Here is an 11,162-nt window from a genome sequence, read left to right as displayed (position 1 = left end):
ATCAGATTAAAGGATTCCCTAAGAGTTGCTTTTGCTGAAACCGTGGCCTTACTTTGACCTGCTATAGGTCAGTAACCTTACAAGGTACACCTACATTTTTGATGTCAAACGATCCGCTATTCAATTGTCTACAGCTATACAAAATTCGTCGCGGCTTCGGCGCGCCGTTCGGAAATTATTCTGGAAAAACCTTCGGGGGGAGGGTCAATTTGACGCCCCGCACCCCACCCACACAAGGCTTCGTCCTCAGAGGTTTGCCCAGCAAAAACACGGAAAATCGGAGATTTGAGTATGATAAAGCTTTCGTTCCATTCGGCATCACACCGTCCTTTTAAGCGGCGCTGAAGAGTTGACGTGGCTAAATAGCGCGCGATATTAATTTCTTTACAGTAGGTTTTGGTCGTTACATTCAAGATTGCATCAGGTTACGTCTGGAGAGCCTCTTCAAATTAGCAATTCAATCCATTTTTTCATGAGGCAAAGGAACTGAACGGTGTCAAGGGTAGTGTAAATTTTTAATGGCATCGTGAAATCATGTTAAGTTAATGAAAGTGTCTAAAGTAGTGTTAATAGACAACGCAAAATTGCCATTATGATATCCATGTATCAAGACTATAAATGTGAGGATATGGGTGATACGCAATTGACCTTAGGTGACCATACCTGACTCCCTTGGAGCGAATGGTGACGCCCCTTAGCTTGCGCCAGTTTCACTCGGCGAACATGCGCTAGGCTACTTGGATTTGGGAAAGCTCATATCTCGTTCGACCGAGTTCGACAGCTCAACCTTGCAACAGCCTAGCACGACAGAATAAAATATGCAGACCACGCCCCGCTCCGCCTCGCGCTGGCCCCACGCGTACGTGCCCCGTGTCGGTAATTTTTCTCCGCCACATCGAGTGTGAAATCAGCAGGAGGGTCGTAACAGTTTCGTGGGGCGCGGAAAGTGTCTGAACCGGCAGGACGGCGAAGGCTGTCATTTTCCCGCAAGTACAGATGATTGGATACAGGATACAAGGATACAGGATACAGGATACATGATAACAACAGCATAATTGGACTTTACATTTTTGGATAGTTTCGGCCCATGGTTGCATATTGTTGAGACGCTAAGGTAAAACATCTGGTTTAGAGATGAGGGAGCCACCTGAAGCTTCAAAGCAGTCAGCATAAGTTGTACGTGACTGTCACTCTAGCTCTTGAATTTCATATTCAACGTTTCGCCACCAGAATTTCCATTTTCCTCCACAGAGCACACAGAAGGAACAGACTAACGTACAACGTCGTGCGCAGACTTGTACCGTCTTTTCCCCATGCGTTGCGCCCCCCCCCCCCCCCCCCCCCGAGGCGACGCGCTCGCGCCGCGCCGGTCCTCCTGGCGACAATTGCCTGCGGCTGCAAGCCCAGTTTAGCCATCGATTGGCCAATACAGGTCGGCAGCGGGCGGCGCCGGCGCGCCTGCGTTCACCCCTCGACCCGACTTCAGGCAGCGGCGGGGCGGGGCGGGGCGGCGCTGGTGGAGATTTGCTTCTCAACGGGCTGGGAGCGGGAGCAAGAGCGCCGGCTGGCAAGGGAGCGGCCCTGGCTGTTGGCGAACATGATGACTCGCGGTTGTCGTTATTGGTGTACGGCCGGCCGTCGCTGTGGATGAGTTCGCTTCGCGGCCGAACCATTCTGCGACATGGTGAAAAATGTTCTTTGCTCTTCATCAAGACAGGCGGCTATCTTCAAAAGAAATGCAAACCAAACTGTTCAGCCTTCACCAGACCTTTTGTGACCTGCAAACAATGGAGCTGGTGACCTGTACATATCGCTCATACTTTGGGCACGATTAAACAGCCGTGGACGCGACCGTAAACCCTGTCGCAACCATACCAAAATCGCCCTGCATTGGGTGATGGCCTGCAGCCAGCGAACACTCCAGCACACTGATCCCGATATAGCCTGGTATTTCAGACACTGACCGGCCGTGCCACGCGCGGCTCTCCGCCTTGACTGTTCATGGATTCAGCTTCAGGATCTAATCCGACCTGGTCTTCCAATCCTAGATTCAATCGGCCTCGCACGCCCACGTTGTTGTTGTCAGTATCAACTCCCTGCGGTGCCGTCCGCGCCTCAGACGGAGTCCTCAGTGTCTCAGGACTACCGGACGCAGTCTCCGTCTGCGCCTCAGACGGAGTCCTCAGTGTCTCAGGACTACCGGACGCAGTCTCCGTCTGCGCCTCAGACGGGGTCCTCAGTGTCTCAGGACTGTCGGACGCAGTCTCTGTCTGCACTTCAGAGTCCTCAGTCTCTCAGGACTGTCGGACGCAGTCTCCGTCTGCGCCTCAGACGGAGTCCTCAGTCTCTCAGGACTACCGGACGCAGTCTCTGTCTGCACTTCAGACAGAGACCTCAGTCTCTCAGGACTGTCGGACGCAGTCTCCGTCTGCGCCTCAGCCGGAGTCCTAGTGTCTCAGGACCGCCGGACGCAGTCTAAACACTTAGCCAAGATCACTCCTAACTGAGGGGTGTTCGGGAGATTTTTTGCACGCTCCACGTGGGAGACTTGACACCTGTCAAGGAGTCTGAGCGGCTCACCCGCACAATATACGGCTGCCATGTCCGCGCAGAACGCAGAGTCACCACTGAGGTAAAGTTATAAATGGTAACCAATACCACGCCCGCCTTCTCTTCCCCAGTTTATGCTTCTGGCTGCACATGGCCTCGGTCACTTTTACTGCGCTCGGACAAAGGGCTGGCCGGGGAGAACATATGTGACTGAAATATACCATATTATATTTATCTTAACGAAGTCATTACCTCCATTTCGGGGAGATGGCCGACTATGCAAGGAGCCTCCATGATGACTTCCCAGTCGTTCGAGGTCGTCGTCAGCAGAGTCCCAGCAGTCGCACTCTTGTCTTACTGTTTACTGTTTCTGTCCTTCATGCGAAGGACTGTTCACGCAAAGTGAACACTACGTGCAGAAAGTTGCGCTAAAAAGCGACACACGGAGACATGCCATACAAAAAGATGCACATACAAAAGGATGTACATGTACATGAATACGACACGCAACATCGTGTATGCTAACCAAAGCAGTACGAAGCAATGAGGTATGAAGAATGGCGTATGCGAAGTTTTGCGGATACTTGGATGTGTGGGCACAACATTTTACGGATACGAACAGTTGTGTACGAAGATTTGCGTACAAAGATTGGCGTATACGAGGTTCTGCTGGGACTCTGCTGACTGCAGACACGATTGGCAAGCACAAACAAGACGTATACGAATACCCGTGTACAAACATTTGCGTACAAGATTGGCAACACAAATATTTCAGTACGGCAATTCACGTGGAAAGATTTGCGTAAGAAGAAATGCCAAAAAAAAAACATTACGTGTGGAGAAATGCGTTATGAACAAGCGCGATGTGAAATTTTGCCCGGTCACGGCTACTCATTATCCCAGCACGGGAGCTGAACATCTGTGTAATCCAGCTGAGGGATCTGGGTATGCATCTTTAGATGGGGCGCGAGATAGCGTGCGAACGATCTGCAGCTCTCAAAACGAAGGGCATTTGTGCATGTAAGTCGTTAGTGCATTTGAGAGAAACATTATGCGCATACATAGTGGGAAACTGGACAGCGCCAGACGTCAGCTGGCAGCTGGGCTGAGGAACTTGTGACAAAATCTCCCGACAACTTCGTCTTATTAAGTTGGTTAGTGTTTATTTGCATGCTGAATCGTGGTCCTGACAAAGCATACTTTTCGGGGGTACATGCAGATAAGTTTAACTTTCGCAATACTCGTCCAGGCTGATGCGGTTTCTTCGCCAGCCGTTTCATGTCTGCCTTTGCAATACTCACTATTGCGGATGTAATATAGTCGCCACGAAAGGCTTCAGCATCCTTAAAACAACAGCACTACAAGCGAGCATTGCTGACGAGGCGTTGTGGAGTGAGCAGATCGCTGGGACCAATCCCCAGCACAGTTCCGTTGCTGTACATGCGTTTGGAGCCGATGCAGGAGCTGAACAAACTTAACGGCGGGATGAGCACGCGGTTCGGAAAGCGTCTGGCGCATTTTGTCGTTAAACCTGTTTCGTAACTCAGTGTTTCCAGAGACAGCTACGTTCCACCGGATGTCTTGACAATCAGCGCACTTTGATGATTCGTTACAAATAAACGCGACAGGAATGTCTTGCCACGCTCAGACTTGTAAGATGGTCGACGCCTGTGATCCAGGTACACTGGAAGATCCAACGACAGTGGCAGGCAGACGATTACAGGACTGTCAGGCCGATCACCGCAGCACTCGACACCGGCCGCCCCCCAGGACTGAACGACAACAAGATAGACTCTATTACACGCATAGACCCAAATATATTTCTGTATAGACCCGTGGCATCTGCAGCCTCCTGCTTTTCGCGTTGGCCTATAAGTATGAGAAACAAGCATGGAACGAGAGCATCCGCCACCGGCACTGATGCCATTGCAAGTAGAAGGGCAACTTCACGAATGGACCCCGATGTCCGTGTCACAAATGAAGTGGAAGTGGTCCTTGATGGAGCGTAACGAAAGCGTAACAAGAGAGGAAGGGGAAGATATTAAACGGAGTATCGCTACGCTTAGGGCTAGTTGCATATTATACGAGCATCTTAAGACGAAATATGCGCCTTAAATCCGGATTTGTTTAGTTGCATTATTGCGCATCATTGGGGCATCCAGCTAATTTAGTTGTCATCACCGGGGCCGTACAGGCTACCAATGCATTGTCCATGATGAAAAGGCGCCTCCCATTCAGAAGATAAGAATACACGCTGTACGGTACTACGAAACGCATGCAATGGTCACACACATTTCACGATAGAAGCATACAGGAAACACTCATGCAGGGACTTGATAACACCAACGCACTTCAAACTAGAGTCGCTATTCAGTGGGAAGACTGAGACGCCTCTCAAATTCCTCCGAACTCGCGGTCTGCCGTCCGTCACGGACAGGTTGTTCCCAGAACGAGCGAAGCGGACTGGCACAGTTATCCGTGTGACGTCCAGTATGTTCTTCGTGTGATATCCAGTGTGTTCTCCGCGTGATATCCAGTGTGTTCTTCGTGTGATATCCAGTGTGTTCTTCGTGTGATATCCAGTGTGTTCTCCGCGTGATATCCAGTGTGTTCTTCGTGTGATATCCAGTGTGTTCTTCGTGTGATATCCAGTGTGTTCTCCGCGTGATATCCAGTGTGTTCTTCGTGTGATATCCAGTGTGTTCTCCGCGTGATATCCAGTGTGTTCTTCGTGTGATATCCAGTGTGTTCTCCGTGTGATATCCAGCGTTTTCTCCGCACCATATTCAGTATATTCTCCGTGTGATATCCAGTGTGTTCTCCGTGTGATATCCAGCGCGTTCTCTGCGTGATATCCAGTGTGTTCTCCGCGTGATATCCAGTATGATCCTCGCGTGATATCCAGTATGTTCTCCGCGTGATATCCAGTGTGTTTTCGTGTGATATCCAATATGTTCTCCGTGTGATATTCAGCGTTTTCTCCGTACCAAATCCGATGTGTTCTCCGTGTGAATCCAGTGTGTTCTCCGTATGGTATCCAGTGAGTTCTCCGTGTGATATCCAGTGTACCCGGCGAGTGTTCCTGGACGAGCCGGCGGATGCACGGTGCTCTCAGACCCTTCGGAGCGGTGCCCTAGGAGGGACCTTCAGGTTGCCTGGTGCTTTCCCTGGATTGGATCAATGGATAAGCCTGTGCACAAGGATGCAGTGGTTTACCGAATTATCGCGTCAAACGACAGGGGCGGATCTAGCCTGGGATTTTTTTGGGAGGGGGGGGGGGGCAACCATTCGTCGCGAGCTGGCTGGTGTGGGATCCGAGGTCCAGTGCATGGTGTCTCTCGCGAGTACCTAGTAGGGACACCATTCAAAACCGAAAAAAGCACCGAAAGTGCTTTTAATCTTAAACTAGAAGTTAAAACAAAACTGTTAACAGATAAAGTCAAAACAGACGGTAAGTAGACGAAACTTTTATGAAGCTCCGGAAATGTTTTGGGGGAGGGCCAAAACATACTCTCAGAGTTTTTTTGGGGAGGGGTCCATGGCCCCGTGCCCCCTCCGCCCCCCCCCCCCACCCAGGATCTATCTATGTCAAACGACATGCAGTTGGGCAGCTGGCGAGCCCCGGTGATGCGATCGAAGTGGCGCCGTTTTGTCACAACGTGCGCTGCAAAATTGAGAAGCTTGTCGATCCGAGAACGCATAATGCATGGCGGTGGAACCTGGACCTGAAACAGTGGGCTATATGGGGAGGCACCAGAGCTGGTAGCAACGTTTTGTTGCTGATAATATGTTTTTGGTGATTATGGCCCCGTAGTAGCGCTACACGAGTTTAGCGGGCCGTTTTTCTATGCTATTTTTGTCGAAAGTCCGCCCCAGATTTCCATGGGATCAGCTTGTTATAAGAGAACTTTATCAAAAATAGCGGCGAATCTTTAGGATTTTTATGGAAACAGACGTTCCAAATAGAAATAAGCTTCTTTTGTAACGAATTCATTGTTCGAACCAACTGACTTGCTTCTAATGATCCATTTTGATACTGTTCCATGCGAAGAGCTTCCCACTCATCCAATTCGCTGTCATAAAAAAGTTATGAGCAGTAGGGAGAGCTTCTACTGCAGGATTATCGCACTAGCAGACACCACATACTTCAGCACAAAATGAAGTTCCTGCAGGTGCATGCTGCGTGCATATACAAGAACGCTGTAAAGGTATTCCGATGAGGGTATTGCTGGAATATCAGGTGGAAAGCCAAAACTCTTATCGGTGCCATTCTTATTGCAGCGTAGAGTTTAGCCTGACTAATTTTGCATGACTTTGTGCTAACCATGATGTGGTAATGGCCACGATGCAATGCGATCGTTAGCGATGTGTTAGCGCATTATCAGTTGCTCGAGTTTGCCGCCTGCTTTTGGAGGACGTCGCCACTTTTGTTTAACAGGTGGCAGCACTATGCATACCGAGCTTGCGTATAGGTGACAGCACTCTTGCAACCGCCAGCAAATACAAGGCATGACCGCTAAGAGGGATGCTGAGCAGCTGCCTGTTCGGAATGCAGAGCGCCAAATTGTACACGGCATCTCACTTTGTAAAATTTGTTTGTTACACTCACTGCACATTGCTTAGCCATGATGCCCGTTCTTATTAATCCATGAAATAATTATCAGATGTGCTGATTCCTACGTTATATGTACGTGCAGCTGGTGCACAATTTTACCTTTTCAGTGCATCTATACCACTTGGCAGGCTGAGTACCAGTTTCCTAAAATACTGCATGCGCTTTAACACTGTTTGCACTGGGAATGCGACAGTTCACGAGCGGGGAATAATTTTTAGACGCTGAGGCATCTGGCTTCACATTCAGCATGCTAGATTAGAACCTGGGCACCGACTGATCAGAATTTGGAGGTTGAAATGGTGTCCGCATGATCCATATATATATATATATATATATATATATATATATATATATATATATATATATATATATATATATATATATATATATGTGTGTGTGTGTGTGTGTGTGTGTGTGGTGTGTGTGTGTGTGGTGTGTGTGTGTGTGTGTGTGTGTGTGTGTGTGTGTGTGTGTGTGTGTGTGTGTGTGTGTGTGTGTGTGTGTGTGCCTCCAAAGAGAGGAAGGCACTGCCTGAGGAGTCCCCAGTCGGTGCAAGAGGTCGTCCAACTGTCATTTTGGATCGCGACCCTACGGGCGAGAGTCCTTAACCCACGCCAGGTCGGAGGAGACGAAACTTGAATTCTCCTACGTTTTTTTTAGGACAGGTCAAAAACGAACATTCGCAGCAGCGCGAAATTTTTGGTGCCTGTTCATCTATCAAGATAGCATCCCATGCACAGATTTGAAGGTTTGATCTGCCGAGATTAGTGACCTAGGTCGGCTAATTAGGCCAATCTATAAAAATACTTGACCACACGTTAACTTTTTGTTGGTCCATTGCCATTGTGCAAACTTGTAGTGCGAAAACATAATAGTATCTACAGTTTGTATAGGTCAGAGTTTTCGGAAAATGGGAGGTCAGTGACCTAAGCTCAGACAAATTTTCTATGTTTTGAAAATAATGCAAATTTGTACTTATTTTTGTGTAGTTCTTGTATTTCCATATCAAAACGAGCACTAACTTGCATGCACAACTATCATATTACCAATGAGCACATCACCTTGACCTCCTCATCATACGACCACAGAGCACAGAACCTCGCCCTCCCCATTATGTGAGCACAGAGCACAGAACCTTGCCCTCCTTAAGTCGGACCCATGACTGACTCGGGGTCACTTGCAGACGCATGCCCCCGTTAGACACTGTAGGCCGTCGACCAGCGCAGGGGCCCTCATTGTTTCAAGGGTACCCGACCAACACAAATCACGGGCTCCGGCGTTGCTCCGTCTTGGGAAGGGAAGAGGGCCTCGAGGGTCAGACCGACGCAGAGCCAACTACTCGGTACTGGTGGTCTCTGGTTGACATAGAGGCCCGGATTGTCTGAGGGGGTCCTCAATCGGTGTAATAGGCCTCTGACGGATATTTCAGGTCACAGTTCTACGGGCGGGGGTCTTTCATGTTAACTACATCCAGGTATTCGAGCCATCATGCCCTCCAATTGGGCCCCTGTTTGTTGGTTCCGGTGAACCTCCGGGGTCTTCTTCGGGCCTTATCGAACATTGTCCTGGGTCAACTCGGGGTCCCTTGCCAACACAGAACATCCTATTAGGCACTGTGGACCCCCGACCGATACAGCGGCCCCGACCAAAGTGAATCACTGGGTTCAGCCTTACGCCTGCTTGGGAAGTAGGCCCTGAGGCCCGTGCCTGACAAGTGGCCGCCTGTGCTGTAATGTTGGTGTCATGCTTTGTATGCTTTGATAAGTTTTCATCCTTTTGATGCTAGATAAAAATGCACGTGAAAAAATCCTGTCGCATGCAGTTTCCAATTTGCTTGAGGTTTTTGACTTTTGACCGATGACATGATTGAAATGAATTAGCATATTCGAGTTACACTCGTCGGGTGGCCAGTTGAATATCATATGCTGGGACAGAGGGGAGGGTCAATTTTTCCCCGGGATCTCAAACATGAAGATAGTTAAAAACACAAAATTCAAAGGATGAGCTGGTATATATAAGAACAAATTTTTTGTCAGAATTTATTTTGTCAAAATTTACGTGGCTGATAGCCCGGCCTTACTTTGACCTACCATAGGCAACATAGGTCAGCGATCTGGTAAAGGTCATCCAATTTCGATTTCCAGAAGATCCGCTGTCCTATCGCCTACGGCCATTCAAAGCTTGTTGCGGCTACACCACACTGTTCTGAACCCATTATGGAAAACCTTTCCGTGTGGGGTCAATTTGCCCCCTCCCCCCCCCCCTCAACCTGGTGCGTGTGCCACGTATTACCCTCTGTTACGACCGTGAGCAGAATTCATGATTCGAGGGTGTACTGAGTGGATCGGTGTCACAGGGAATCGCCCCTTCCGAAAGTCTGCTGCCTCGGCAAAAAGGCATGTCGGAATGTTGCCGTTCGACCTGAAGCGTTTCGCCATTTTCATGCCGTGCCAAAGAACACTGACCAAACAGCGTTCGGGTAAATGCATTTGGCAAAAATATATTAGGCCTTGTGCCTTCCGGCGACTTGTGCGGATACCGTCACGGCCAACAAATTATATCCAATTACGATAGGCTATTTGTTGTATTCAACCCTTTCTTCCGTGTTTTGCAATGCTTCAGCCAAAAATATTGGGTGCCAAGGCAATACCGGACCCAGAGTAGCATAAGGTTGTAGCCCTCATGACGGAATACAAACTGCAACCCCTGTTATAAAAAGGCGGTAACAGCCCGTTTTGAGCTGTTGTAGCATTACATTCAAGCGATTTTGACGGAAGCGAACGAAATTCGCTTATAACCAATATAACCAGAATATATTCACTTCATAAACCAAATGTAGACGCAATGCCAGAGCTACAGACCAGGTGGAGTTTCGTAAAAAAAGTATTAATGGGAGGTGAAATACATATGTGGAAGGAAGAAAGTGCCCAGGGCAAATGCTGTGCCTCTGCTCCAATGTTTTAAGCATGGGGGTTCGCGTGTGATTGGGAAGTAGCATAGCTTAGCGACGGGGAAGAAATTTAGCAGCCATGCGCCTTTCACCGAGGTGGCAATGGACCTTACGGCCGAAGGTACCGACACTATTCAGCAATTTAAATCGCTCGGAAGGCTTGTTAAACTTGAAATCGGACCACCGAGGCAGCTAAACAGGATCTTGGGTTTAAAAAGCGTTGCCAAATTAACAAAAAAACAAGACTAGGGCTCTTATAGCGGCGAAGAACATCCCTTGACTGAAAGGTGCCCCTGGGACTTTCCTTGGTTCCCTCCTTCGTGTAATAATGGCTACGCCCTGGGAGGGGAGGGGAGGAGAGTAGCTCTTCATTAGGGGCCAAGGGATTTTCAGCAAAGCCATTCAAAGTTCCTCGCACGGGTGAAGTTTGCTATTCAGTTATGTGGGAAATGTGAATCCAGAACTCATGTATGAGGAATCAAGCGGAGTCCGTTTGATGCTTATTCGGCTCCAGCAATTGCTTTCATCGCTCATCAAAACTCTTGCGATGCACCTCTGCCATTCATCCTTGATTTTTTCCTCAAGTTTTTGGGCGCAACTACGAGAGATTCTGCCCCTCCCCCAAAAGTAAGCAGTGAAATCCTCAAGTATTGACATAAGTTTGTTGTTCCATTGTCAGCAGTTTAGATTTTGTGCTCCTTTCTATGACCTTAAGGTACAAACAGATGAAGTTAGTATTATTATGCATCTGTTTGTTTGCTCGGTTCATGTGGCCTGTGTGGCAGGACAAAATTATTATGCCCAACTGCGACGGCCCAAAGTCACGCGACGGGCGTATTTACAATTTGGTGGTGCTTTGCTACGATGGGTCGTTATAACTATGTTCGTCGTTTTTTCTTGGTGCAATTTATAAGCGATCTTGGGTGAATTTTATCACGTTAATACCTTATTAAAATGAAAATATATCTACATAATTTAAAGTATTTCGTATAAATACTCACAAACTACGAGGTCGAACACATGCACCCTGTCTGCTCTTCCCGGATC

This window comes from Pollicipes pollicipes, unplaced genomic scaffold (assembly GCF_011947565.3).
Source record: "Pollicipes pollicipes isolate AB1234 unplaced genomic scaffold, Ppol_2.1 Scaffold_6052;HRSCAF=7182_pilon_pilon_pilon, whole genome shotgun sequence".
NCBI classification, from domain to species: domain Eukaryota; kingdom Metazoa; phylum Arthropoda; class Thecostraca; order Pollicipedomorpha; family Pollicipedidae; genus Pollicipes; species Pollicipes pollicipes.
The sequence above is the reverse complement of the archived record's forward strand: the minus strand, read 5'-3'. Positions refer to the sequence as shown.